This window comes from Prinia subflava, assembly GCF_021018805.1.
Source record: "Prinia subflava isolate CZ2003 ecotype Zambia chromosome W unlocalized genomic scaffold, Cam_Psub_1.2 scaffold_54_NEW, whole genome shotgun sequence".
Taxonomy (NCBI): domain Eukaryota; kingdom Metazoa; phylum Chordata; class Aves; order Passeriformes; family Cisticolidae; genus Prinia; species Prinia subflava.
This window is the reverse complement of record NW_026960619.1, coordinates 483,260-510,760: the sequence shown is the minus strand read 5'-3', so window position 1 is coordinate 510,760 and position 27,501 is coordinate 483,260. Positions and strand designations below refer to the sequence as shown.

The 27,501-nt window shown below is 47.0% G+C and overlaps 1 pseudogene; it reads left to right on the top strand.

Moving 5' to 3' along the window:
* Window positions 1–18,415: 18,415 nt before the first annotated feature.
* LOC134565280 (heparan-sulfate 6-O-sulfotransferase 2-like) lies at window positions 18,416–19,175 on the top strand (annotated as a pseudogene).
* The last annotated feature ends 8,326 nt before the right edge of the window (window positions 19,176–27,501 follow it).

Genomic DNA, 27,501 nt, shown 5'->3' with positions numbered 1-27,501 from the left:
GTTAATGATAAATTGAAAAACTGTAAAACTGTATATATGTGTGTGTTGTATAAAAGTATAAGTTTCAGGATACCTTGTAGCAGTTGGAAAAACCAAATCGTGAAAAGGCAGGCACCACCCCAAGAGCTCACATTCAGAAATAGACAAAAGGTTTACAGGAAAACCAGCAGTCTCCTCAATCACCGGGAGGAGACCCATCAAGATAAGACAGCCAAGCTATCCACACCTCTGCCGACACCCTCAGAGATCATCAAGCATCATCATCCATATCTTGACCATTCATCAGCCAGGAAGATATATAGAAACTGGACATTAACACATGAACTGAGAGAAAGAACTCTTTTCAGCCTAAGTCGGAGACACCCTTGGATTTGAATAGCTAGCCGGGAAACAAAGGGACATATGGGGAAATATTGGCAAGGGCAGAATAAAGTGTATAAAAACTAAGCCCCGAACCAGGAAAATTTGTGAACCAAAGGGGAGGCAGCAGACGGCCAAGTTCTGTGTCTCACGGTTCACCCTTAGCATTTTCCCGGGAAAAAGACTGTCAAGTATCTCCACTGTTGGTAAGTTTACCGAAATTCTGTAATTCGATCTTTTGTTAATAAACCAAATTATTATTTTAATTGGAATATCGTATTAGCATTTATAACACTATGAAATTGCAGTTTTGTTCCCTGGAGTAGAAAAGTGAGTTTAAATCCTTAACACCACAGGTCTCAGTGATGATTACAGAAATGTTTGCAAGTGAATCAGTATAGTTTGTCTGAGTGGCCCATTTTAATATTATTGCACTGATTAAGTTTTCTTAGCTAATAAGTGTTTCATTTGCAATTCAATGAAATGAGAATCCCCTTCTATTGCATGATGTTATAAATGCCAATCCACTTTGCCATTTAAATATAATTTGGTTTATGAAAAAAATCAAATTAAAGAATTTCGGTAAAACCAACAAGTGGAGTTACGGTGACGATTACCCGGAATCATCAGAGGATGAACGGAAAGCAGCCTCTATCACACTGCAGTCCCCCAGAGTTCACAAATTGGCCCCTTCTGGGGTCCAGGTTTTATACAGTTTATTTCGCCCGTGGCATAGGATTTCCCCACAGTTCTTTGTTTTCTTGGGTTGGTTATTCGAATGCATCGCTGAATGTGGTCTCCTATAGGAGGAAGAAGTGTCAATTTCTTTCCTCAGGTGGGTGAATGGAAGACCAGGCGTTCCCCTCCTATGATCAGCGTGATGGTCGGGCGCTGATGGCTCCGCTGCTTATCTTGATGTGTCCTCCTTTCTGATGCCAATGGCAAAGTCTCCAGTTCCTGGCATTGCATTGTCCTCCTCTGAATGGTGGTTTCTAGGTGTTGCCTGCCTTGGAATTTGTCAGTTCCGTGGCTGACTGGAACTAGTGTTAAGTTTTACAGAATATATTTACAGTTTGCATTGGTCAAAACATGCTTTAACATACTATAATTACTATAATCCATAAAAACACGAATTAACATACTATATTTACTACACATGATATTACAGTAGTGCCCTTTTGGGGCAGGAGCACACTTGGTATTTTCAATTGATATAGATTTCTTCATTATAGTCTCATGGTGCTCAATGGAATCAATGAGAGCTGAAATTAAAACTGTAGAAGTTGCAGCTGTAAATACACTGTCTGTTCCTCTATCCCTCTTTTGGCAGTAGGCTGAGAAATATATTAGTATCAGTTCATTAATTACATTGCAAAGATGTTTTCAATAAATGATTGCTTTTGACAAAATTTTTGAAAGGCTGGGAAGAATTTTCCTTGGATTTCTGTATGTGCAATAGTTATGATAAGCAAAATATAAGTTGCACTAATGTGCCTTTTTAATGTGCTCTATATCCTTCGTTTAGTTTTTAAAAGCACTTTTGTGTAACCTATCATGAGATGTATTAACTGGTGTATGGAAGATTATCTGCAAATGGCTTGTGAAGGAATTACGTTCTTTCGTGTGAGCTAAACCTCCTCCTGTTATGTATTATTGAAGAGAATTGATTGAGCTCTGATATAGTTACAAATTATTTTATAAATACCTCTGTGAAGTTAATTTCCCATTGTGGGAGATGCAGAGCTCTTAAGGCTGATTGAATGATCTTTTTCTTGAGAGCTCCAAGGTATCACCGTGGAGGCCTAACCAGGAAAACAGACTGGAGACACAGATCTGGGTGCAACAACAGCAGCAGGGCAGAAGACCCGGTTTATTTACAAAAACCTACTTTTATACTTTTACTATGAGGCCTGTGGATTGGAGGAAGGAATTCCCACCTCCACATCACATTGGTGAAGGGGACTGTCACACAGTCTTGTTTGTCCCAGCAAGGAATGTAAAAACAATGGCTATGTTTATAGAACATAGCTGATGTTTACATTAAAAGAGCGTGAGAAGGTACGAACTTCTCCTTTAATATGAACGCTCAGCAAAACCGGGAAAAACTCATGGCAACATCTCACCCTTTTAAGTATATTAAAAAAGAAAACAAAAAAAGAAAAATGAACAATTCTATGACAGGAAAAAAGAAAGAAAAAAAACCCTGTATAAAGTTCACCGACCTTCATTTAGGTAACGGTGTGAGGGCTACATGTTGGTCTGATTCTGCCTTTGCTACCCAGGGTTTCACCCTGAACCCCTTGCAATAACTTGCTCAAAATATCTCGAGCATAGTCTAACAATTCAACCAACACCCTCATATTTTTAAATTTTTATAAGATACAAGGGAATATACGGTGCAAAAGGCAGGAGCATTCCAAGAAATTTTTTTTACTCAATTCAGAATTCTGAACCCCAAAAGTTCTGTCCCAAAACCACAACCCCCAAACAACGTGCACTTTCCCCACAGAGGTCACAATGGCTACCATACATAAAACTGAGCCATAGCAAACAATTCCTCTGAGTCCATGATTAACAGTCCGCTGGCTCTCAGCCTCACACTGCTTCAGTCTGTCCTTGTCCAGCAGCTCCACAGGATCCAAAGTCTCTATGGAGGCCATATAGGAAAAGAGAGGATGCCAGTCCGTGTCCATGTCAATCAGATCTTGAAGAGGCTTCTGTGATGGGTGGCACTAGGGTGGCACAGGGTGCACAAGGTTTCAGGATCAAACAGGATCAGTCCAATGCACCTGAGGCAGCTCAGCAGACTTTCAGCGGCCGCCTTCTTAGCATGGATCGCAGAACCTGAGGATAGAGAACTTAGAAAACACAAATTGAGCAATTGACTTTTTCTCAAAGAATGCATGCAACATAGGATGTGGACGTAGAAACCCGCTGCAAGGTCCAAGGAAAACTGACCATAGCTATGTGGCAACATCAACACTTCCTACACTTGAGATGATGGCTGTACACCAGCCAGAGAATTTTGCTCTTGTTCTAGAGCTTGGGAAACTGTTTCGTCCCCCTGATGTCTTCGTCTTTTTCTTCTTCGCCTCCGACTTTTCGGGCTTGGCGTGGGCTCGGCATGACCCACTGCTTTGCAAGTTTCTGCAGTATGGTCTGGACCCCCACATTGTGCGCAGAAAAACAAGGGAGTCACTTTCTGTGCCTCCTTTTCCTGTTCTCCACTAGGCTGAATATCTGCCTGTGTCTCATGTCCATCATTCCGCCTCTTTTCAGCAGGCTGTGAAGCAGCCGTTGGGGTAATCACCATAGAATCACAGGTGTTTAGAACTGCACAGGTCTGCATCATTTTCAGGACATCAGAAATCTCTGGAATGGTTTCCAGGAGCCTCTGGCAAGCAGAATTAGCATGGCTCCGTGCTAATTGCTCCAGAAGTATCAATATTAAGGTACTATCTTTGACTCTCATCTCTAAAAATTTCACCAGACGCACTATAAAGTCATGAAAAGCTTCCTCTGGCTTCTGTGCTATGTCTAAGAAGTCTTGCTTTGGGGAGAAGGATAACTTGGTTTTTATCAATGCAGATATCCCTATGTATCTGCACGAATCTAAGTGCGAGAAAGGCCAGCTTGCACATCAGGGCAAGCATATTGACTCCTCCCCATAAGTAGGTCAGCTCCGACCCCAAACAAGGGATCGTCTCGAGGCAGGTGGCTATTTCTGACAGCCATTTGTCCAGCTAGGAATTTCCAGCTTCTCTCAAAGGTAAAAACCTGTTGAGGTTCAAACATCACTGTTGCAAAGCCTCTTATTACATAAGGAAAGATCAGATTCTCAAATTCTGCACTGATCCATTGAATTGCCTCAGTGAAGCTTGTACTATTTTCTGCCACGTCCCTTAATAAGGGAAACGGGACTGCCCATGATGGGTCATCATGGCTATGATGTCGTGGAACCAAACCCACAGGTCCCTGAACTGGCTTGGGCAAAGCTGCATCTGCAGGCAGCAGCTCCGTTATCTCAGCAGCCTGATTTGGCTGGGATGCAGGACTAAAAACCTCATCTGATTTCACGACAGGAAAAGCGTGCATATCAGACAACGCTTTTGCCCCGTTATCATCTCCCACGGCCAACCCGGCCCTGTAGGGGGGGCGGGCGGGGGGCAGTGACACGCTCAGACTCCTCTCTGAGCGGGGGGGCGATTGTCGCGCTGGGCAGGGGGGCGTGGCCGATCGGCCACAGCTTTCAGCTCCTGCCCGGCCAGCCGATGGGTCGGTGGGCGGGTCGGCGGCAGCAGCGGCAGCCGACAGCCCCTCCTGCTCGGTGTGGGAGGGCATTCCCTGAGCGGCAGGGAGGGGATGCGCGGCGGTGCCGCGCGGCGGCGCGGGGGGCTCTCACGGTGCGGGGGGCCCAGCAGCAGAGGGCAGCGTTGGGCGTGGTGGGCGGCGGCGGTGGCTCCGCTGCGGGCACCGCACGGACCGCCAGCGGCGGCGACCCCGGGCACAGCATTTGGCGCAGCGGGGAGATGGGGCAAGGAGGGGCCGTCCTCGCCGGGCTCGCCTGCCGAATCCTGCGCGCAGCAGGTCGCAGTGGGGCGGGGCGGGCCTGGGAGGCTGCGGCAGGGGGCCCGAGGCGGTGCGGCTCCGTGCGGCAGCTGCAGGGCGAACCCCGCAGCGGTGGCGGGCAGCGGGGGGGTGATCGCGGCACCGCGGCCCGGGGCGGCGATCCCCCGTGCTCAGCGTGGGACCCGATGCCGAGCGCTCCGCCCCCTCGGCACCCCAGCTCCCCGCCCGGCCAACCGCGCGGGGCGCGGACAGAAAAAAGCTTCCCAGTCCTTCCAAAAACCCCGCTGGGCGCGCCCAACCCCCGACATGGGGGCTGGGATCTCCTGCATTGGCTCTAACCCTGCATCAGAGCAATCCTCGTCAGAAGCGACGGAACTCGCAGGGGAGCCAGTCCTGCTCCCTGTCAAAAGCCCAGAATCAACTTCAAAGTCCTCCCCAGCCTCTTTTAAAAGCAGGAAAACTGTGGTCCATGCCCGTAAAAGAGTGCCTGCCTTAGAGTTTCCGTCAAGGACGGAAGAGAAACGGCTTTTACCCAGGGTTTTCCATGGGCCAATATAAAGTGCCTTTTCAGCAGTATAAAAAATTCCAAGTTTCTTTCCCCAGCTAAACAGTTCTCTCACGTGTTTCCTGGTCAAGTCAGCATCACGGGACAACAAAAAGGAGTGGAGCAGTTCCATCATCAATCGTTCCTCTGAGAACATCGTGGGTTTCTTTTTGCAGCTGTAGAAGGCAGATTTTTTTCTTCTTTTTTCTTTTTCCTATTTTTTTTTCTTCTTTTTTCTTGCCTCACTAGCTTGCAACTTGACCACGTGGGGGCCAGTTATCACCGTGGAGGCCTAACCAGGAAAACAGACTGGAGACACAGATCTGGGTGCAACAACAGCAGCAGGGCAGAAGACCCAGTTTATTTACAAAAACCTACTTTTATACTTTTTCTATTAGGCCTGTGGATTGGAGGAAGGAATTCCCACCTCCACATCACATTGGTGAAGGGGACTGTCACACAGTCTTGTTTGTCCCAGCAAGGAATGTAAAAACAATGGCTATGTTTATAGAACATAGCTGATGTTTACATTAAAAGAGCGTGAGAAGGTACGAACTTCTCCTTTAATATGAACGCTCAGCAAAACTGGGAAAAACTCATGGCAACACCAAGGTTTCTCCAGCGCTGAGGCAGGGATGATCAAGTAGTAGCTACTCTCATATACAGAGGAGTTGGGAGGGATGTTCAGGCAGGGATTTCGAATTTGAAATGAGTGCTCAGGATACAGGGTAAATCACAACTTCTAAATATACAGTGATGCATTCATAAAGAAAAGTGTGTGTGCCAAGCTGAGACCGGAGCCCTCAGCACCTGATCGTATCAGCCAAAGAACTTGCAAATTAAGCACACAGGGTTCAGTGATCTCCTGCTTCCCATGGAGATCAGCTGGTGGCTGGCAGGATGAGTGTCCACAGCCCTGGGAGACCTTGGGCAGGTTCGCTGTGGCAGCCTGTAATAAAAGCCTAGCCAATTCCAAATTAATAAATGATTTTATTAATTTTAGAAAAATAAATGGACAGAATTTTGGGTAAGCCAACAATCAAAGAATCAGTGTCGAGTTCCGGGATTGGCAATGGGTGAACTTTAGCTAAGGCCTCTATCACACCACAGCTCCCCCTGTTCATGCTTTCGGTTCCGTGAGCCCAGTTTTTATACAGTTCTTTTAGCGGGACAGAGCATTACTTCATGCTTTCTTTGTCCCTTCAATTTTCCTTCATATTCATGGGGGTCCATCCTTGCCGCTTGGTTGGTTGAATCAGCTTTCCTTCATATTCATGGGGATTCATCTTTGCTGTTTGGTCAGTTGAATAGTCCTTCGGTGGGGAGATGAATATTAGGTATGACTTCTGGGGCTCATGTATTGAAATGCGTGCCCCTGGTGGCAGAGCACTGCCCATCTCGGTGGTAATGGTTGGGTCGTTCGCAATCCCATCTCTGGTGAGGACCCATCTTCCTCGGACCCCCTCTCCTTTTCTCTTGTAAATTTGGTAGTTCCCCAGTTCCCGGCAAGGTCGTTTTCAATTCTGAATCTGTCTACCACCCCCCCAGCCTTGTATGATTTTACCGTTTATTTCAAAGGGCATAACTTGATTTATATTATACATACATTATAAACACGAATTATCCCACATCATTTATCACACAGCCCATATCTCATTTCTCTGCTTTTGTGCAGCTCTGTGCAACCACGTGTCAGCTCATGCCCTCTGCTTGCACACACAGAGCCTGTCTGAAATATTGATTTTATTAGATTATTAAAAGTATTTTCATCTGTTCAGAGAGTATGTGGCTTTGCACATTTAAGACATAGGTAAAATATATATGGATATGTTGGGGGTTAGATTTGTTTCTTTTTTACTTATAGAATTTTTTCCCATAAATTGCTAGGAAACTAACTACTGGGTATTTATAGGTACTTAAGCAGAACAAAGGGGCCAAAGGAGAGGAGTTGTAGTACCTGGCTACACTTCTTTTGTCTCTGGGAGTTTCTCTGGAGAGGGAAGATACCACAAGCTTGGGGGGACAGAAAAAGGATGGGGCTGGGGGCAACTACTCTCTCTCTTGCTCTCAGCATCGGAGGGAGGACGGCCAGGCTGTTGCTTGCTGCGGGAGGAGTTCACTGTTACCACCAAGTCTGGTCCTGGGAAATCTACCACCATCTGCTCGTGTGCCCAGGAATTCTGAGCTCGCCGCCTCCTGCCCTGCTGGAGCTGGGCCAGCCTTGTCCCGCCACCAACACTTCTTCGGCACTGCTTTGAGGCTTTTTGCTATGCTGTGGGCCCGCACCCTCCTGCTCTGCTGAGACATCCCTGCCGTTCCAGCTATCACTGATGGAGCTTCTGATACCTCTCATCCACCAGCCTGGGATTTTCCACCATTCCAGCTTGGTGCTCTTAGAGTCCTGCAGAGGCACCGAGATCAGACTGCCCCGGGCTTTGTGAAGCAAAGCCCTTCGAGGTTCCTGATTCTGTTTATTATTAATGCTGTAGTAGTTGTTGTTTGTTTGCCTTGTTATACATACTAGTAAAGAACTGTTATTCCTATCCCCATACCTCTGCCTGAGAGTTCTTTAATTTTCTAAATTATAGTCATTTGGAGGGAGGGGGTTTGAATTCTCCATTCCAAGGGAGGCCCTGCCCCTCCCTAGCAGACACCTGTCTTTCAAACCAAAACAAGATATAAGGATAAAGCTTTTCTATTGCTAAATATATGCTTTTTATAAACAAGAAGTTGGATTTTTTTTTTTTTTTAGAATATAATAAATATTTTAGCATAGTTATTCTGGCTCCATAAGTGCAATGAAAATGTTAGCTTTGGCATATCAATTGCATTTTACAGACGACTAATTTCCTGAATGTCAAAACTCCAAATTTCTTTACTAAGCAAACTTTTCAGTGGCAAAATAGATTGCTTCCATAATATATCACTGTGTGCAAGAAAAAATGAAATATTTATGTACTGTATTATGAATCAGTGAGGCATTAAGATTCTTGGAAGAGTGAGTGGACTCTGGAAAATGAAAAACTGCCACTATTCCATCTCTGTAAACTGCTACTTATGAAGTGTAGGCTTTGCAAACCTCGATCTTTGCCACCGCAGAAATATCAGTTACACGTTGAAACTAATTCCCTCAGCGGCATTTAGATGGGGTAAATACTGTTTTAAAGATCTGATTTATAGCAGCATCCTGTGGTTATTCACCATCTCTGTTGCAGTGGCCTCCTTTTCGCTTCGGGATATCTGCCATGGTTTTTAATGAATCCTTAAGAGCTCTGTGATCAGGGCCATGCTGTACTACAGCTGGAAGATGTGTGCAATGGAGCTCCAGGGGACAGGGACAGCTCCTCACACTGGGAGTGGGAAGGTGCTCCTGGCACTCTGTGGGTGTCAGAACTCAATGTTCTCAAAAGACATCGCTCAGACCTTGAGTTTTCTTAGTGTCTATTAAGAGCAAAATTCAGCTCTGCCTCCTCTTTATTAAGGGAGAATTACCCTAGGCAAGAAAGGCATTTTCCAAAGCCAAGGCTTTGCATGCTGCCAAGACCTCACAAATCCAGTGTCACCTGTACTGCAGCTTGTCATGCAGCACGATGGAAGCATGGCACACACTGATCCTACTGTCACCTTCTCTCTCCTTTCCTTGGATTTTACCTCCTGTGTCCAGCCTGGGGGCTCAGCACCACTGCTGCCCTCCGTCCTGATGCTTCTGTCATATAACTAAGCTCATGAACTGGGAAGCTTTACTGCTCTAGATAGGCTGTGATGTAAGCTGGGTGTTTCCAAAGGGCAGTTCAGTCCTTTACCCAGATCAGGTGGGTGGGATGGGTCTGGGCCCCTCTGCCCAGCAGTGCCACCATTTGCTATGCTGCACTCCAGGGTGGAGGCAGAGGACTGGGGACTGGCACCAGCAGCTGAGTCACTTCTGTTTGCTGAGTCTGAAAACAGAAACTTGCTTCTTTTTTTATGCACTACTGAAAAAAAAAACCAACTAAAAGGCCACTATTCTTGCTGAATTGGTTGTGAGAAGGGATATCCTGCATAGATCTTAATAATACAGGCAATTATGAAATTAATACTACTCTGGCAGATCTGCAGGGCTACTCTCCCCTCCACAGGCAACACTGTGAACAATTATTTTGTGTGTGAGGGTAGCTGGGAGCATGTGCGTGTGAGGCTGCATCTTTTTTACTTACTTAAAACCTTATTTTCATTATCTTTGCTTGCATATGCCATGCCTGCACATATATTAATGTGTACCTTGACCTGCCAAATCATTGCCTTCCTCTGTGCCTGAAATATTTTTTTTTTCTGCAGAACTTTCGTATTTGGTAATTTCACGGGCAATGATGAGCTGGTGTAATTGCTGTTCTTGAAAAATCCAGCTTCTTTTTATGGGTTCCTCTGGCACTTCTCCTGCCACTGCTGTGAGTAGGCTGCTGGCTTCCTACCCCCACCATTAGTGTTTCTAGACAAAACATCTCTGTGATTCATTGGGTGCTGATAGAAGTGAAAACATAATGATTACTTAGAAGAAATGTAAATTTGCATTTGCTAATGGCTTTAATTCGCAGTCCTGAAATACTTAGCTTCTTTCCTTCCAGACCCTTTTTCAGAGCTAATGCATTATTTGCTTCTGCCACCTTGAGACCCAGAGTAAAGGAATATAGTCCAGGTAGTCTTGCAGGCTGCTGCAGAGGAAAGGGGTGTTTGTTCCTCCTTCTCTCCCTCCCCATAATCTTTATCCATCACTTCTTTAATGAAGAAGGCATTTACTCATCTAGATTTTACTGTACTTTGAATTTTGGATGAGGTGGACCTGGAAGTTTAGTTTCATTTAAATGACTGAATAAAGAGAGGTCTGGTAGGAACAAGTATTAGCCAGCCCAGGGTCCACCTGAGCAGGAGCTTAACTGAAGTCTTTGGGGAGAGGAGAGAAGGAGAGCAGTCCTGTTCCAATACCCCTGCTCCATGGTCATGTCCTTGCAAGAGCTGTGACAGTGGTAGGGGAGGTCCTGGCATGGAATGCTGGGCATGAGATCTTCTCCCTGCAGCTCATAGGGAACTCGACAGCCCCCCTTGCTCCTCTCCAACTTCGAGATGGGGTTTGTTGCTGCTGTCTGGGGCTGGGAGACTTTGGAGCAGAGCAGCACTGTGGGAAGCTCATGGGCAATGAATGCATCTCCACTGCTGCCATTGCCATCCACATCACTGCTGGGAAGCATCTGGGACTAATCTGGAGTGGATGCAAACATTTGATTCCCAGCGCTGCCTCAGTAAGCTTGCCAAATATTTTGGCCTCATCTCTGTGAGTTATGGTACCGAAGCAGCTCTTGGCAGGGTAGAGGTGTTGCCCGATCCGAAGAAAACACAAACAACCGAAGTCGTTTATGCGGTGCTTTATTGAGGGCCCTGGGAGCCGTGGACTAGCGTCCAAGATCAGAGCCCCATCTTATAGAAATTTTACAGGGTTTTTATATGTTTCTTTACATGATTTCTTCATCGTTACATCTTACTTAATTCTATCGCCTGGTACTATTATCTTCTTGACATTTAGGTTCTTGCCAAAAGGTACATTCCTTAGATAAGTGATTATTTCTTAGCTACACTGCTTACATTACAAATTTCACTATGATAGTTCATCTGTAGGTTATACGCGGCCTACCAAGCCTTAGCATGACTACTACGACTAATGTCAACTATAAGGTTCTCTACTAGCTAAATACAGTTTATTTTAATCAAATGGCAACAGAGGCATTCTCATTTTGGGGGGAGGTTCCAAGCAGAGATGGTTGAGGCAGGAGAGATTCTCACCAGGATGCTCACCCCTGTCCTTCTGATTATGGCTCTAGGTGAGAAAGTTTGTTAAAAGTCAGGATGAATCGCACTATTAAATGAATGCTTTGCCTCTCTCTGAGTGATCTCCAAACAGATGCCTGACTCCAACAAATTAGGCAGCAGTGGTATATCTTTTGGAGGAACAATTTGTGGTATTAACAAATCAAATTCTCAGTGGGCCACTCTTGATGGGAATTAACCTCAACTTCTGGGAGCAAAGCACTCAGCGCCTGGCATGGCATAATTGAGTTTGACTTCTCAGAGATGTGGTGGCCATGAATGATTGGCTGGGAGACTCTCTGCCAGAGATTAAAATCCATCAGCAGCTTTGGAGCCTATGGGGAGGGTTTCTCTCAGAAAGAGAGCAGAACAAGGAATGTGAGACTCGCACCATTCACATTCCTGATCTTCCATCAGTCTGTGACTTTGCTGTCAGACAATCCTGAGCAGGGATGTTTTCCAAGTGGTGTGGGGTGAGGGACAAGTGCAGGAGACTGCCTGCAACAGTTTCACTTCTTTGCTGGGGAGCAGTGGAGGAGAAGGAGATGGGATCTCAGATCTGTTCGCAAGGCCACAGCATAGGAGCATCTTCCTGTGGTCAGATGAACTGAAACAAGTTGCCATCTCAAAAAAACCCCAAGTTTCTCAGCTTTTAAAAGAATGAGTATGTGGCTACTCTTTCATAAACGAGCTCTCTAGATTTTTATTCAGCAGCATGAGCAGCTTGTGCAGAGGGGGGAAGGACATGCATGTCCTTGTGCTGCTTTCTGGCTCTGGTGATTATGCATTGTTTCTGGTGTTGAAGTGCCAACCCTATGATTATTTTTCTTTTTTCAGTAGCTCCATCCTTAATCTTTTGCATCATATGCATAATCTCTGCTGCGGGGTTTTAGTTTGTTTTATTTGCATTTCTGCTGGATGTGACACAAATCTGGTCTATCCCTTTGCCCCTGCACCTTCAGAGTGAACTTTTCTTTCAAGATATCCATCTTCACCTGGAGCAGAACTTGGTTTCACACTGCCCTGTTAATGTACCAGAAAGTCCATGAACTGGGAAAAAAACCCACATAGATTTGGAAATGTAACAAATTTCCTAGCCTCCCTCATCTCCACTCAAAGAGATTAAGACACTTGTATAAAATTGCTTCCCATTCACTGCACAAGCCCTATCTGTGAATCCAGTTGTCCTAGCCAGGATTGCCATCTGGCTGAGCTTGACCTAGATATGCAGGGGGATAAGGGCCACTGAATACCGAACCAATATCATTTCACCAGGAGCCATTTACTGTTTATAATACAATTCCAATTATAGATTCTAAGTCTCTGGTCCATGTGGGCACACATCTCTGGGTTGGCTAAGTTGCTTGTTCAAGAGGCAGGTACATCTCCTTCAGGACACCGAATTGGTCAGGGTTCATCAACAGGTTGTGCCTCCTTTATCTAGGTTTAGCATTCTTGGTCGTCAGATTCTCAGGCTCTTCTTATTTTTAGCCCCGTTTTTCTCAGTAACTTTGACAAGTTCCTGAGGGCTCTAATAACAAAACTGCAGGTGGTTTGGTAAGATTACTCACAAACAGTTTGGCTAGTGCATCAAAATGGCCTGTTATACAAATGCATTGCTACATAGATACAAATGGGTGTGTTTTAGCCAGCTTAAAGCATAGCCTTACTTTTGCATGGTGAATGGGACTGCTCCAGTACTTTCCTTGGAAATCATAGCTCTGCTTCCTCAGCCCTGTGCTGAAGCTGTTTTCCTGGGTTAGTTTGCCTCCGGGAACAGCCTATGGGGGAGATGGGGATGTTTCTGGGGCTGCAGTGTTCCCTGTGCAAAGGCTGTAGGTTTCTCACCCTCAGTAACCTACAAAGCCCTTCCTGCTACAGCCTCATTTCTCAGCAGAAATGGGAAAAGGTCACTCAGTCCCTCACCTACTAATCCACTAATGGATGTAATGGTGAGTGGATGTTCAGCTTTCAGCTCCCCTCTCCAGTCCTCACCTCATAGTTTCAGCAAGCCAGGCTCAGGTTTCCAGGCTGAAGCCATGGCAGCTGCCAGCATCTGACCTCCAGCCTCCCTCGACCTCAACAGGCAATTAAACAGTAGGGCAATGGGGTTGGGATGAGATGTGCTCTGACTTTGGGAGATTCTGACACATTTTGATGCATAATTAGTCACCCCCCTCCTCACCTCTTTCATTCTGCATACAATGAGCCCCCTGAGCATCGTGGCGTGGGTACCTGCATATCCCTTCCCTGGCAGCTTCTCCAGACTCTGAAGTCTCTGGATTTACTCAGTGTTGTCATCTCCTGGGGTTTCATAGTGCCTTACTTCGATTTCATTTTTTTTTCTTTAATTTTTTTAATGTTGCAACTAGAAGTTTGATGCAAGGATTCTTAAAAAAAAATGATTAGATTGAAAAAAAAGGAATATAATTTTGCCCCTGGGGGAAAGGGCTGGCAGGAATGGACTGTGTTGTGGGTACTGACTGTGGTCAGATTTTAGGCTTTAGGCACTGCTGGAGTCTGTGTGAAAGACAAGCGAGCAACTCGCTCATTCTGGCCTGGGAAAATCCTAAGGAGGAATCCAAACAATCCTTGGGCGGTTGAAAACCGTTAGCAGGTGGTGTTTTTCTAACTTGTTTACTGGCAACAATGTTTACAAAGAGGTGTAAGCTCCGAATGACCAATCATATTCATTGTACCAAAGTACTGTATAAAAAGAAAATTTAGAAGAATAAAGATTGCTCTCATGTGCTGTAAACTGAGAGTCATGTTGTTATTCCCATGCAGTCCCTAAGCTATAACGACACTGTGTGACCACAGGATTGTAATTCAAAGCAAGCAGATGCAGCATGGGGAGCAAACAACATTGTGGGACTGTTCAGTCCCCACATTTCCCAAGGAATAGCAGTGCTCAGGGAGATACCAGGAGCAAGTCACTGTCACATCATCCCACATTCCTGATGCCTCCAGGGTCAACCTACTTTGTTAGTTGCCCTCAAGCTCCCTTTGTCTGCTTCATAGCCACTCAACTTCATCAGAAAGCCATGTTTCTGGTGAGTGCAGCTCTAAGTTGGAGGGATGATTCATGGTAGTTGGAGCTCTACCTGTAAACATGTTGTTTCGGGCTCTGAAGCACATGCTTCAAGGAGCAGGCAGGAGCTCAACACCCCCTTGGTGAGACAGCAGAAAGAACAAGCTGTTATGTACAGAGATAAAAATAATTGCAAAGCTTTAAATCTTCCTTGATTGCAGCAGAATGATGCTCAAAGTGCTAATGGCTGAATTCATCTCCAGCATGGCTCTGACTTGAAGATGCATTAAAGCTTTTGTGACTTTCTGAAGCTCAGTTCAGATGAATGCAGAGCAGAGCGGCTGCTTTCCTGGAGCTGCCATGATTCCTAATTCGGAGGAGAGGCTTGGGGCAAAAGCTGATGTTCCCAAAAGGGTCAGTGCCTCTTTAGGTAGAATTTTAATAGGCAGCCTTAAGAAGGAGAGAAATGCATAAAATTGCTGAGATTGGCCCACAAACTGATAAAGCATCTCTAAGACATCTCATTTCTTGAAAGCAGGATTCATCTGGGAAATAACAAGGTGGAATAAGTAACAGCTGTGAGCCTGTTTCAGTGAGCTGTGCTCAGGCCAGGGAAGATATGGACCCTGTCTGGGGTATCCCATGAGTATCCCTGCCTGGCATCCTGAGCTCAGGGTGCTGGGGAAGCCCAGACACCTCCATGCTCACTGCAGAGTCCAGTGAGCATCTTTACTCAGCCTCATCCCCCCCCAGTCTCCCTCGACTGCAGCGATTCCCTGGCAGGCACAGATGGAGATACCTGCCCAGGTGAGGCAACCCAGGCTGGCAGTGATCTGTTACAACACAGCCTCTTCACCCAACACACGAGTTTTTATTCATTTTTTTGTTTCTACAACAGCAGCCAAGGGAGATGCTTTGTCACTGCCTGTGACCAAAGAGCACTAAGGGACAGTGGCCGAAAGGCTTGAACTATAATAAAATGCTCACTGTATCGATCTTGGTTCAGAATTTGTTTCCCTTCTTGCATTAACTCCCCATTGATTCCTGTGATGACCTAAGAGCATACAGTCTGGTTGGCCTCCAGCTGGGAGCATCCCTGTGCCTTCACTCATCTCCCCTGAGCTGAACTATTCATGAGCCAGCTCATACAAGGGGGTCTGGGGTAAGTAGGGCTTTGCTTTTGCCTCCTTGGTCATCACAGGTTTTTTGCTGTATGTTAGTGTCTTGGTTTGAAAGACAGGTATCTGCTAGGAAGGGGGCAGGACCTCCCTAGAGATGGAGAATTCAAATCCCCTCCCTCCAAATTATTCCAACCCAGAAAATTAAAGGGGCTTTCAGGCAGAGGTATGGGGATAGGAATAACAGTTCTCTACTAGTATATACGACAAAACAACAAACAACTACAGCATTAATAATAAACAGAACCAGGAACCTTGAGGGCTTTCTTTGACAAAAACACTCGAGGCAGTTTGATCTCAGTGCCCCTGCAGGACTCCGAGAGGCCAAGGTGGAAGGGTGGAAAGTCCCGGGCTGGTGGAGGAGATGAGGAGCTCTGCGCTGGTAGCTGGAGCAGCAGGGTTGTCCTGGCAGAGCTGGGCAGTGCAGGGCTACAGAGTAGCAGGAAAACCTCAAAGCTCCGAAGAAACAGCAGCGGTGGGGTGAGGGATGGAGAAAGCGAGCTCAGGATTCCCGGGTACACAAGCTGATGACAGTAGATTTCCCAAGACGAGGCAGAGTGATGGCCGTGAACTCTTCCTGCAGCGAGGGGCAGCTTGACTGTCCTCCTCGATGCTGAGAGCAAGAGTGAGCAACTGCCCCCTCACCTCTGTCTTTTACCTTTCCCAAAGCTCTCGTTATCGCTCCCCTCTGAGCGAAACTCCCAGAGACTCAAAAACAATAGATGTAGCCTTGTGCTGCCATGTCCTTCAACTACTCCCTTTGTTCTGGTTAAGTACTGTTGTTAAGGTTTCTTAGCAACTTATGGGAAAAAAATCTTTATATGAAAAAGAGGCAAATCTAACCCCCAACAGTTAGTTGCTATAGTTAATGTAGAGGTTAGTGCTATATGGTTGGATCATCATTTTAGTGCAGTGTCCCAATAAACTAGATCCAAGGCTGCCAAGAGTCCTGGCAGAAGGTAAAGAAGGAGCTTGAGTTTGTCCCAGAGATGCTCCTTTACCCTGTGTTGGGGATCCTGACAAGGCTGTGTTGCTGCTGCATCAAAGGAGCCTGAGGCACAATCATAATCAGGGACAGCTCCTGCTCATTGGAGCGGCTGGTTGAGGTGGTGCTCATGGAAAGCCCTTCCTCTTTGCCAGGTTGGGCTCTCCAATTCTACTAGAGACCTGCTGAGATAAGACAGAGCAAAACTCTTCCCATCTCTGCAAGGGATAGTGTGGGGTTAGCAGCTGCACCTCACTCTTGAAAGTGAGCTTTATTCTTGCTCCCTCTTACCTCCAACTCTCACAGTGAAATAATTGAATGGCACTTCTGTGGAAAAGGACCTTCCTTGGGATCATGGAGGGGACTTGGGGTCCCTTTGCCTGTGTGAATCTGTGGCCAAATCCCTTTGAGCAGGCGGGTGGCAGCAGCATCACCCTAGGTGAGCATGAGGATAGGAGTGGTGCTGATTGTGGTGTTCCAGCTACAAGCATTGAGTGATGTTTCTAGCCACTGACACTGTACTGGGCTTATTTGCTTATTTGGCTTTGCACATTTATTGTACTTTCTACTTACTTAATTATTTATGATTTTGGATGCTCTAAATAGGATGAGGAATGGTGACTCTCCAGGTTTTCTTTCCCTGTGCAGTTGGATCCTTTTGTGGTTGTGATTCACTTTTTAGTCCATTCAAAGACAATTTTCTGTAAAACATTGACATCTAGTGGCTTTTCTGCCAAAGGAAACAACAGGGAACAAAAGTTTTACTTCAGTCACAATGTCACTTGAGAAAGCAAATTAATGTTCTTCTCCTCCTTACACAGCACCAAGGACATGGCAGTCACACCGCGGAGGCTCAGGGCTCCTGGAAAATTTGCTTATTGAGCTACTTTAATTCCATTTGCTTAAGCAGATGTCTGGTATCCTGATGGTGTTCCTCTAGCATCATCCAGATGAAGCCATGCTCATGTTAGTGGAGGTTCAAAGAGCTGAGGTGTCCATCTTCAGGCTGTGATGGTGGACAGCGTGGTGTTTGATGGTGGATATTAATGTGCAACCCAGAGTGAACTCTGGGCAAGTTCTGTGGTTGAACTTGCAGCTTTTCCAGCTTGTGGTCTGATGGGCTTCCTGTGGCAGGGTGTCCCCCACATGTGCTACTATCCTGTTGCTTCAAACCAAAGCCAGCACCTCCCTTGAAAATGTTCTCTCACAAAATGCTGTAATGCATCCTTTAATTTCTTGTGAGTCACTTATCTCTCCTCTCTCATAATTTCAGTCTTGTACCAGATGAAGGCAGGAGAATAAAACAGGATCTACATGGGCTTTGCCAAGGTCCTTGTTAGGGTGGAAGTGGTTTGGGGCTTCTGGGCACACCCCATTTATCTGGCCTGTGAAAGGAAAGGTCCTGTAGGAAATGCCTTCCTCAGAGGTGTTATGCTGCTCTGGGGCTTATGTAGCTGAGACCCACAACTGCTCATCAGGGAATGTAGCATGGGCAGCTCTTTGCTGTCTGTGGAAACCTGTCAGCACAGCTCTGTTGTATAAGGAAATTAAAAGAGCCAGAGCTACCTGTGTCCTGATTGGGTTGTGGCTTACATCCTGGGAGATACTTGAAGTATTCTCCCAAGGTCTGGGGCGACCATCTGTTGGAGCACCAGCAGGAGCCTGTTGCCACATGGACAGCCCAGCAGAGAGGGAAGTCTTGGGTTCCCTTGGCCTCTGTAGAGACAATACCTGTTAAACAGAGACAGCTGTGTGTGTGTGCAGGTAGATACAGCCCTTCACAGTCCTCCCAAGGATTTGTTCAGCTGTCCTTCACCCTGTGGAGGTGAACTCGCAGAGGAGCGAGCCTATTCATCAGGGCTGCTGAAAGCCTCCTCAGTGCATCTCCCTGTTTGCATTGATTTTTAGTGTTAATGCGGTCTGTGCTGAAGACACGAGGGACTAAACACTCTGTTTTCCTCTCCCCTTGGCAGGAATTTCTACTACATCATCATCCTGTGTGACCCCGTGTCCTGATACCTTAGTGAATGGTGCCATGTCCAGCGAGGAGCAACATGGAAGGTGTCCCTGCACATCTGCGACAGCCGGTCCCCAACCACCAAGGAGCTGCCCAGCTGCTACACAGGGAACGACTGGTCAGGCTGTTCCCTGCAGGAGTTTATGGATTGCCCCTACAACCTGGCCAGCAACCGCCAGGTCTGCATGCTCTCTGACCTCAGCCTGGTGGGATGCTACAACCTGTCAGTCATGCCTGAGGAGCAGAAAAATAAGGTTCTACTGGACAGTGCCAAGGACAACCTGAAGCAGATGGCCTTCTTTGGCCTGACCAAGTTCCAGAGCAAGACTCAGTATCTCTTTGAGAAGACTTTCAACATGAATTTCATCTCACCGTTCACCCAGTACAATAGCACAAGGGCCTTCAGTGTGGAGACAGACAAGCAGACTCAGCAGAATATGGAGGCCCTCAATTTTTTAGACATGGAACTGTACCATTATGCAAAAGACTTGATTTTGCAGCGGTACCAGTATATGCAGCTGAAGGAGCACCAGGAGGCACGGCGGAAACACCAGGAGCAGTGGAAGATCCTGTGGGCGAAGCAGATGCACCTGAGAGAGCAGGGGGAGAACAGCTCCAGCACTGACTACACAAGGAGCATGGAGTGGTGGCAGTGATAGGGGGAGGCCCTTGCCAGGCGCAGAAAAGAAGCAGAGCCCAACCTAACCTGCAAACTGGAGATGACAAGTGATGCTTTTCAAGGGTCTGAAGTAAAAAGAGATAAAAATGTTGCCTTTGCAGTAAATGTTGTACTGTATGTGGAACACTTAATCTTAGTGTGTAATTAAATTGTCCTTTTTAGGTTTGCTGGATTATTTATGAAATACAGGAGCCATCTCGGCTCATCGGAAATGTTTGCTTGGACATTTATTTAAAAGAAGTGAAAGAAAAGAATCCTTAAATTACTTATGAGTACAAAATGGGATGATGGAAAATGTTTATGATGCTTGGCTGAAATCTATCTTGGAAGCAAACTCATTTCCTAAAAACGAGCATTTAGCATACTCTCACAATACAGTATATGAACAAAACCTTTTCCCTTTGATTTTATCTTAATTTTATTTCAATAATGTGTTTTCAAGGGCACCAACTGCTGATGATATTTACCAAATTAATGAGTGGATGACGAAGGGAACAATAAAGGTCTAGAAAAATCATCAGCTAGTTTTATGTACATTATTGGCTTTTAAAATTAATAGAAATAATTTCTCTAGTTATATAAATATTTAAAATTTTAAACTTTTTCTACCTACTGCTGTTTACAGTTTAAAGCTTGGTCTATCTCATATTAAAAAATAAGGGGGAAAAAAAAAAAGATAGACATACTTTTCTGAACTCAATGCCAACGTTATAGACACTGTTTCCAGAATTTTTCAGGGCAGTATGATTTTAACAATTCTGGAAAAGTTACAGCACATTCTCATGTTTGTTTCATAAAGCCTTCTCCAAATTATAATCCTGTGACAGTGTCTCATTTTAAGTCTTTCTTACCCCTTAGAATACACAATGCTGAATTTAGCATTCCTTAATAATTGATGCTAGAAACTAGATGAAATTATGTTGCTGATATTTGTGTAGTGTCTTTAAAAAGTCATAAAACTCTCTAATCCCAGCAACATTATGAAGAGAATTGCGCAATGGAAGTAGATTTACACTTGAATTAGGATTTACTTCCAGTAAACCTTTGCTACGCCAGATAAGAACAGGGCTTTTTTTTTTTTCTATGCTCTTGAGCCCTTTATAGCGATGACAGATGAGAACTGAAAATGACAGAAGCCAGTTTTTCCATAGTCATAGTTACACAGGAGGAGAAGGATGTGTGGTGCATGGGGTGCAGCAGCTTGCTCCTGAGCAGGCTTTGCTGGGGCTCAGTTTGCGGAGCCGGAGCTGAAGCGGGATCACTCACAGCCCTCTAGCCATCCCCAGACCCACAGGGAGAGCAAACGGGGCATGTGGTGCAAGGGGCTCCTATAAATCTCTATGCAAAAAAATATAAACCTCTGCAAGGCTTGGACCAGACATTCAGCAAGTTCAGAACGTTTGTCCTGCAGTGCTCCCGAGCTTTGCACTGAGCGGAGACACCCGGGAAGGGCCCTCTGTGGCCCCAGGGATATGATGTTTATAAGGCTCACTTTCACTCTTGCCTTTCTCCTGTAATACTCTATACACCATGAAGGCAGCGGGGCAGAAAATGAGACAAAAGGCTTTAAAAGCATCTTACGGCTCTATGCCTAAGTTTCCTGGAAGTGGTTTTACATCTGATGTTGTGTGGCAGCCTGAGGGCAGCAACCCTGCCAAGGGCAAGGGGAGAGCAAAGCAGCAGCAAACCAATATCCTGCATTAGCAGCTTCGAGAAGAGAATAACTTCATGTACAGCAATTTTTTTTTTTTTAAATGAGAACTGCAGTTGCCAATATGATGTCTCAGTTGTATTTTGGTTTTCATGGGGGAAAATAATTCGCTCTTGAAACTGAAAGGCACTGCTGTAAACAGGACTTAACTGTGGGCGAACTGGAGGCCTGTTGCAGGAGGTGCATCTTGTTTTTATGCTGTGGTGTGCATGATTTAAAGAGACTAGTTGCGTTTTCTGTGTGTATACTGTTTATTGTATATAGGGGATGTACGAATATAAGGATACCATTTTGTCATAACCATATCAAATTCTACTGATTTCCACCATAGTTGTTGTCTTATTGTGTAGATTTACAGACCAATCCACTGACTTTGATTGTGTCATTTAACAATAGAACTGACAAATAAAATTTAACTACAGACTTCTGATTTTCATGTGATTATTTCTTTTTCTGACAAAATATTGAGAACTGCGTGGTTGAGAATGGATGGTAATTCTGACGTGAGTGAAATAGCTGTTGACAGCAAGTATGTGAATTTGAAGTCACAGCTTTTCTGAATTTTATTTAAACTACAGCTTTCAAGGGCAAAGCCACTTTGGGCTTTTGTCTGGTTCAAGAGTTACTGCAGAGGTTTCAACTTCTTTTCTGAGCAGCCCTCAGAAACATAAGCTGCGGTTTCTGGTGATTTTAAATATGATTGTAAGTGGTCTGCAGCATTAAGGAATTATTTCTGTGTGTACATATATGTGTGTGTATGCATATGATTTAATTTTTATCCTTTATGAGATACCCACCCTCTATGTTGACCCTGGAGGATGCTGCCTAGCAACTGATTTCCAGTGCATCCCACTGTATCCCTTCTGGGGACACAAAAAAAAAAAATTGACAGGGACACCTTCCACTGTCCCAGGTTGCTCCAAGCCCTGTACAACCTGGCCCTGGACACTTGCAGGCATCCACAGCTTCTCAGAGCAACCTGTGCCAGGGTCTCACCACTCCCACAGTGTCGCCCTGGTTTTGAAGACTTTTCTAAGCCTTCTGTATTGTTCTTCATATTGGAGTCAGAATTTCTACTTTATCACCGTTTATACTATAAACAATGACCATGTTTTGCTAAATGCCTTTGATTGGTTACATATTTTAGGTAGGAGGAGAAAGTTGATTGACAGTTGGCTTGAACAATGGGTTTGAGAGGTGGAATTCCATCTTCCAATCCATGGGCACCACAGGAAATGTATAAAATTGAGTTTTGTAAATAAACTCGCCCCTTTTCCTGCTTTGCTCACCAGCGTGTCCTCGTGCAGTTCTTTCCGTGTCGTCTGTGACATCTGGTGACCCCAGGGTGTGTGGTAGGACTGTCTGGGTGAGTTCTGTCATGCCTTTCCCTCCTTGCCTTGGCTCTGTGGCTCTGCTGTTTGGCGGTTTTGCCTTGCTTTCTCCTGCATAATGCCTCTCCCTATGGTTTTGAAAGAGGACTCCATAGCTCTGGATATCTGGAAGTCTGTTAAGGAACAAAAGCACGTTCCTGTCTCCTGGGCAGATTTTGAGGGTTTGTTCCTGCGGGCCCAGGGGCATGGTTTCTTTTGCGATCCTGAAAGGAACAGAGCATATGCCTTTATTAATATTCAGCTCTTTATTAAAGTGATCAGCTCATTATGAAAGTCATCAGCAGGATTGCAGAGTCTGATCAGAGTTCTCCACGCTTCTGCAGCCATCCAAAGGAACAGGTGCTGTCCCAGTTCATCATTCTGCTGGAAACAGTAGGCGCCAAGTCCTTGTTCCCATAGGAACAGCTGGGAGTTCTCTCTGGTCAACCATCAGAAGGCAGAGCAGTGGCAGTCAGCTCTTTGCCCTCAGGGAAAATCTTCGAGATTTTCCCGTTGTCTGAATCACTCAGCTCAGCTGGCCAGTTCCCATTCCATACAGGCTCCTCACAGGTCATGGCAAATCTTCAAACCAGGCCAGGGGGTGCATCCACCGCCCGCTCAGCCAGGGCACTATCCAATTGTCCTCTGACGAATCCAGCTTCCTGTCCCGGGGCGCAGTTTCCCCAAAAAACCCTCCCAGGATCCACAGGGGTGGCCCTATCTGCATATACAAATACATATGCATTTGTCCTGGTGGCAGCAGAGGCACTCCTGCTGAAGGAGGTAGTTACAAAGAACAATAACCAGGCAATCAAGGCCGGAGCTGCTCCTTTTCATTTTTAAATGAGGTAGGAAAGTGTTGCCAGGCAACTCCACTTCAGGGCAGCTTCCGTCCCCACTCAAACTGGCTGGGGTGTGGGGGTTAAACAGGAAAAACCCCCATTCCTCCAAAAGGCTGGGCGATGGCACAAACCGGGAGGAGGGGGGGCCGCACTCCCAGAGCTCTCCCAACATGCCAATGCGTGCTCCGTGTTCTCCACCGGGGGGGACGGAGTTGTCTCACCACGGGGCTAGGACAGGGACAGCCCAGCTGTGAAAAATGTGAAATGATTAATTCATGTTCTTATAGTTAATGAAATATTATTGAAAACTATAAAACTGTATATATGTGTGTGTTGTATGAAAATGTAAGTTTCAGGACACCTTGTAACATTTTGTTAAACCAAAATGGTGAAAAGGCAGGCAACACCCCAGAAACTCACATTCAGAAATAGACAAAAGGTTTACTGGAAACCGGCAGTCTCCTCGAGCACCGGGAGGAGACCCATCAAGATAAGGCGGCAGAAACATCAACGCTTCCCAACTACACCCTCTCCGATCATCAAGCATCGTCATCCATATCTCGACTATTCATCAGCCATAAGGATCTATAGAAACTGGACTTTAACATATGAACTGAGAAAAGAACTCTTTCCAGCCTGGTCGGAGACACCCTTGGATTTGAATAGCTAGCTGGGAAACAAAGGGAAATATGGGGAAATATTGCCTAGGGCAGAATAAAGTGTATAAAAACTAAGCCCCGAACCGAGCAAATTTGTGAACCGTAGGGGAGACAGCAGACTGCCAGGTTCTGTGTCTCACGGTTCACCCTTGACATTTTCCCGGGAAAAAGACTGTCAAGTATCTCCGTTGATGGGTTTACCGAAATTCTGTAATTCGATCTTTTGATTAATAAATCAAAATTATTTAATTGGAATATTGTATTGGCATTTATAACACCAGTCTTTTTTATGACCGGGAAACTTGTTCATAACAATCCTGCAGACACATTTTCTGGGGAGGTGTGGCGCAGTCTGGGTGACTGCCTCATGGACTCTCTTTCCTCCGCTCTTACGCTGGAGGCGACAAGGTTGTTAGTTCTTTGGCGGAAGCTTCATCTCTTTTTGCAGGAATTGGATTCTGCCAGTTCTGAGACTTCGGCAGATTCTCAGAGCAACCCTCCTTCCCCGGTGGTGGGTGGGGCCTGGAAGGGGGCGGGGCTGTGCTGTCGGATTTCCATCCAAGCTCGGTCCCCCATCTCTGAGGTTGGAGGACTCTTTTCCTCCCCCTCCAGCTGCTGCGCTGGAAGGTTTCTCCCTCTGTTGTTAGGAACGAACTAAAAAAAACAAAAAAACAAAAACAAAAAACAAAAAAAACCAAAAAAACCTGACCTTCTCCTGGCTAGAGTAACCCCTCCACACCCCAGCCAGTCTGAGTGGAGAGGGGAGCTGCCCTGAAGGAAAGTTGCCTGGCAACTTTTCCCTACCTAATTGAAATGTGAAAAGAAGCTGCCCATGCCTAGATAGCCCTATTGTCCTTTGTAACTACCTCATCAGCAGGAGTAACCTCGGCTATGACCAGGACAAATGCATATGCATGTGTATATGCAAATAAAACCACCCTGGTGGATCCTGGGAGGATTTTTTTAGGGAAACTGACCCCAAAACAAGAAGCTAGAGGCGTCACAGGAGAATTAGATAGTGCCCTGGCCGAGTCTCAAGGTTGACTTTCCCTGAGATTCTCCTTGGGGTTGCTGTTCCCCAAGGTAATAAGGGTTCCCCCAAGGTTGCTGTTCCCTGGGAGTTTCCCTCTGGGTTGCTGTTCCCAGAGGTAATAAGGTTTTCAGTCTTCTCTTTGCCCTAAGTGTTACACACCAGAGGTAGAGATGACAAGCTGAGTCCGCCGGAGCACATTTCCAAGGTTGTTTATTCATTATCTCAGTTCTTTTTCAGCTCTGCCAGGCCTCCCTGGCAGGGTACCTTATCTTAGTTCTTTCTCAGCTTCGCAAGGCATCCCCAGCAGAGCAGGACACGCGGCAGACTGGGCAGATCAGAGAGCCCCGCACCTTATGTACAGTACCCCTGACCCAACCACCGTCCAAAACGTACTTTTTATTTACAAAATTGTACCAATACCTACTACCTATGCTAACATGTCATTTCTACTCTAAACCAATCTCTAAAATCCAACTCAGCAAAAGATGGGGGACGAGAGCAAGAACAAGGAGCACAGGGGCCACTCCCCAATTCCTCCATCTTGTCTCTTCAACCCCATATACTAAAAATCCTAGATTCTACATTTACATTCTATGATAAACTAAATACTACTTATTTTGAATTCTCCCAGCTTGTGATTCTTCATACAATGTGGGTATCCACTCCCATGGACAGGGATCAGAGGCAATGTCCTCCTGGGCTCTGTGTGAGGCTGGTTGACCCCCTTGTACAGATCCCAGACCCCCCTGTCCGGTCTCCAAACCCTCCAGGGTGGCCAGAGGGATGCTCTAGACTCCGACAGCTGAGCACGAAGTGGATGCACCCCCTGGCCTGGTTTGAAGATTCACCATGACCTATGAGGAGTTTGGATGGAATGGGAACCAGCCAGCCGAAGTGACTTAGGCAGAGAAGGGGGAACTCTCGAAGTTTTCCCTGAGGGCAAGGAGCTGACTCGGCCCACTCCTGCAGCAGACTGCTCATCCCCCCTGCTTCCTGATGGTTGACCAGAGAGAGCTTCTAGCTGTTCCTGTGGAGACAAGGACCCGGCATCTACTGCGGGCAGCTGAGTGAAGACCTGCAGCAGCACCTGCTCCTTCGGATTACCACAGCAGCGTACAGGACTTTGATCGGACTCTGCAATCCTGCTGATGACTTTAATAAAGAGCTGATCACTTTAATAAAGAGCTGAATATTAATAAAGGCATATGCCCTGTTCTTTTCACTCTGATTTGGATTTCGAATTTTTGGGGGTGAGGGGGAGCATGAGACCACCGCTGCCGCTCGAACAGCAAGGGAGCTGAGCCCCGCAGTGGTCACGGCCAGCCCCACCCCCTCCAGTGCTGTGGCACCGGCGAGCGGGGGTGGGGGTGCCTCCCCTTCAAGCTTTCCCAGCATTGACGGGCTGGAAGGAACCAGCGGTGCTGCCTCCGCCCCTTGTCGAGCATGATTCCATTACCATGCTCTGCCCGAATTGCGGAACTTCCTCTGGATACATCAGGAACAGAGCTGCCTCCTGCACTGCCCCACTTGGGCACCATGGGGGGCCGCCTTGGGTGCCTCTGCGCCTGTGCTGTTTGTGCAGTGCGCTCAGGGGGAAGACGCTGCTGGAGGCCAGGTTTGTGTCGGCTTTTCGCCGCAACCCCTCCCTGCTGGGGGGATGGTCCATGCATCCCCTCTATGGGCTGGCGAGCCCTCAACAGAACATTACTGGGAGCTGGTCCAGACGCCCCACCCCCCGCACCAGCTCTGCCGGACGGGGCTGCGGCTGGCTCGGACAAGGGCAGAGCGGCGCCGATCCCCTCTCCCTTCCTGGCTTCCCCTCCCCCTGCAACGGCCGCGCCTGCACTGTTGACCACAGAGCGCGGTGAGGGTGCGTGCGGTCCCCCGGGCTCTGCCACTGCCCGCCCCTCACACCCCCCCCCCCCCGCGCCAACTGCGCATGCACCTTTGACCATGGCGTGCAGCGGAGCCACAGCTCGGCTGGCCGTGCCCTTCTCCGTGCTCCGCAATCCCCCCGCTCTGGTTTTGGGGGCTCTGTCGGAACATACAGAGCCCTCTACCCGTGCTGCGGCAGCCACCAGTACTAGCCCGTCGGCTGGCGCCCGCGCTGCCGGGGCTGGAGCTGCCCCGGTGGCCGAGGCCTGCCCTTGCTGACTCCGCTGCCCACGCCACCTCCGGTCCAGAGGGCAGGGGGCACCGGGGGCCCTGCCGACTGCAGGACCCTCTAGGTGGTCCCTGGCGGCCAGTGCTGTAGTGCTCCAAGCAGGCTGCAGCCCAGCTGGTGCTGGAGAGGAGCAGGCAGCAGCGGCGGCCAGTCCGGCCCTCCCCTTCAGCCTCCCGCCGGCACTGCACCTGCGATGGGAGCAGGTGCTGCAGTTTTTAACTTCAGTGTGGGCGGAGATGCAGCTGGCGTGCAGCCAGCCCTTCCCAGGGCCAAGGGACCCTGCGCTCTGGGATCCTCCTAGTGGACACTCCCTCCTTGTAACGTCATAGTGCGGTCGAGGGACCAAGGGGCGGTTTTGGGATGAGGTGAGAGCCAAAATGGAGGAAATGGACAAGGGTATGTGTACACATCGCCCCCTGGAGTCTGAAGAGAGTTTCTCTAGCTCTGCTGTTGCTGATGCTGCTGGACCTCCCGTGTCTGGTGTTCAGCTGGCTCCCAGCCAAGTGTCTGCCCCTGCCCCTGTG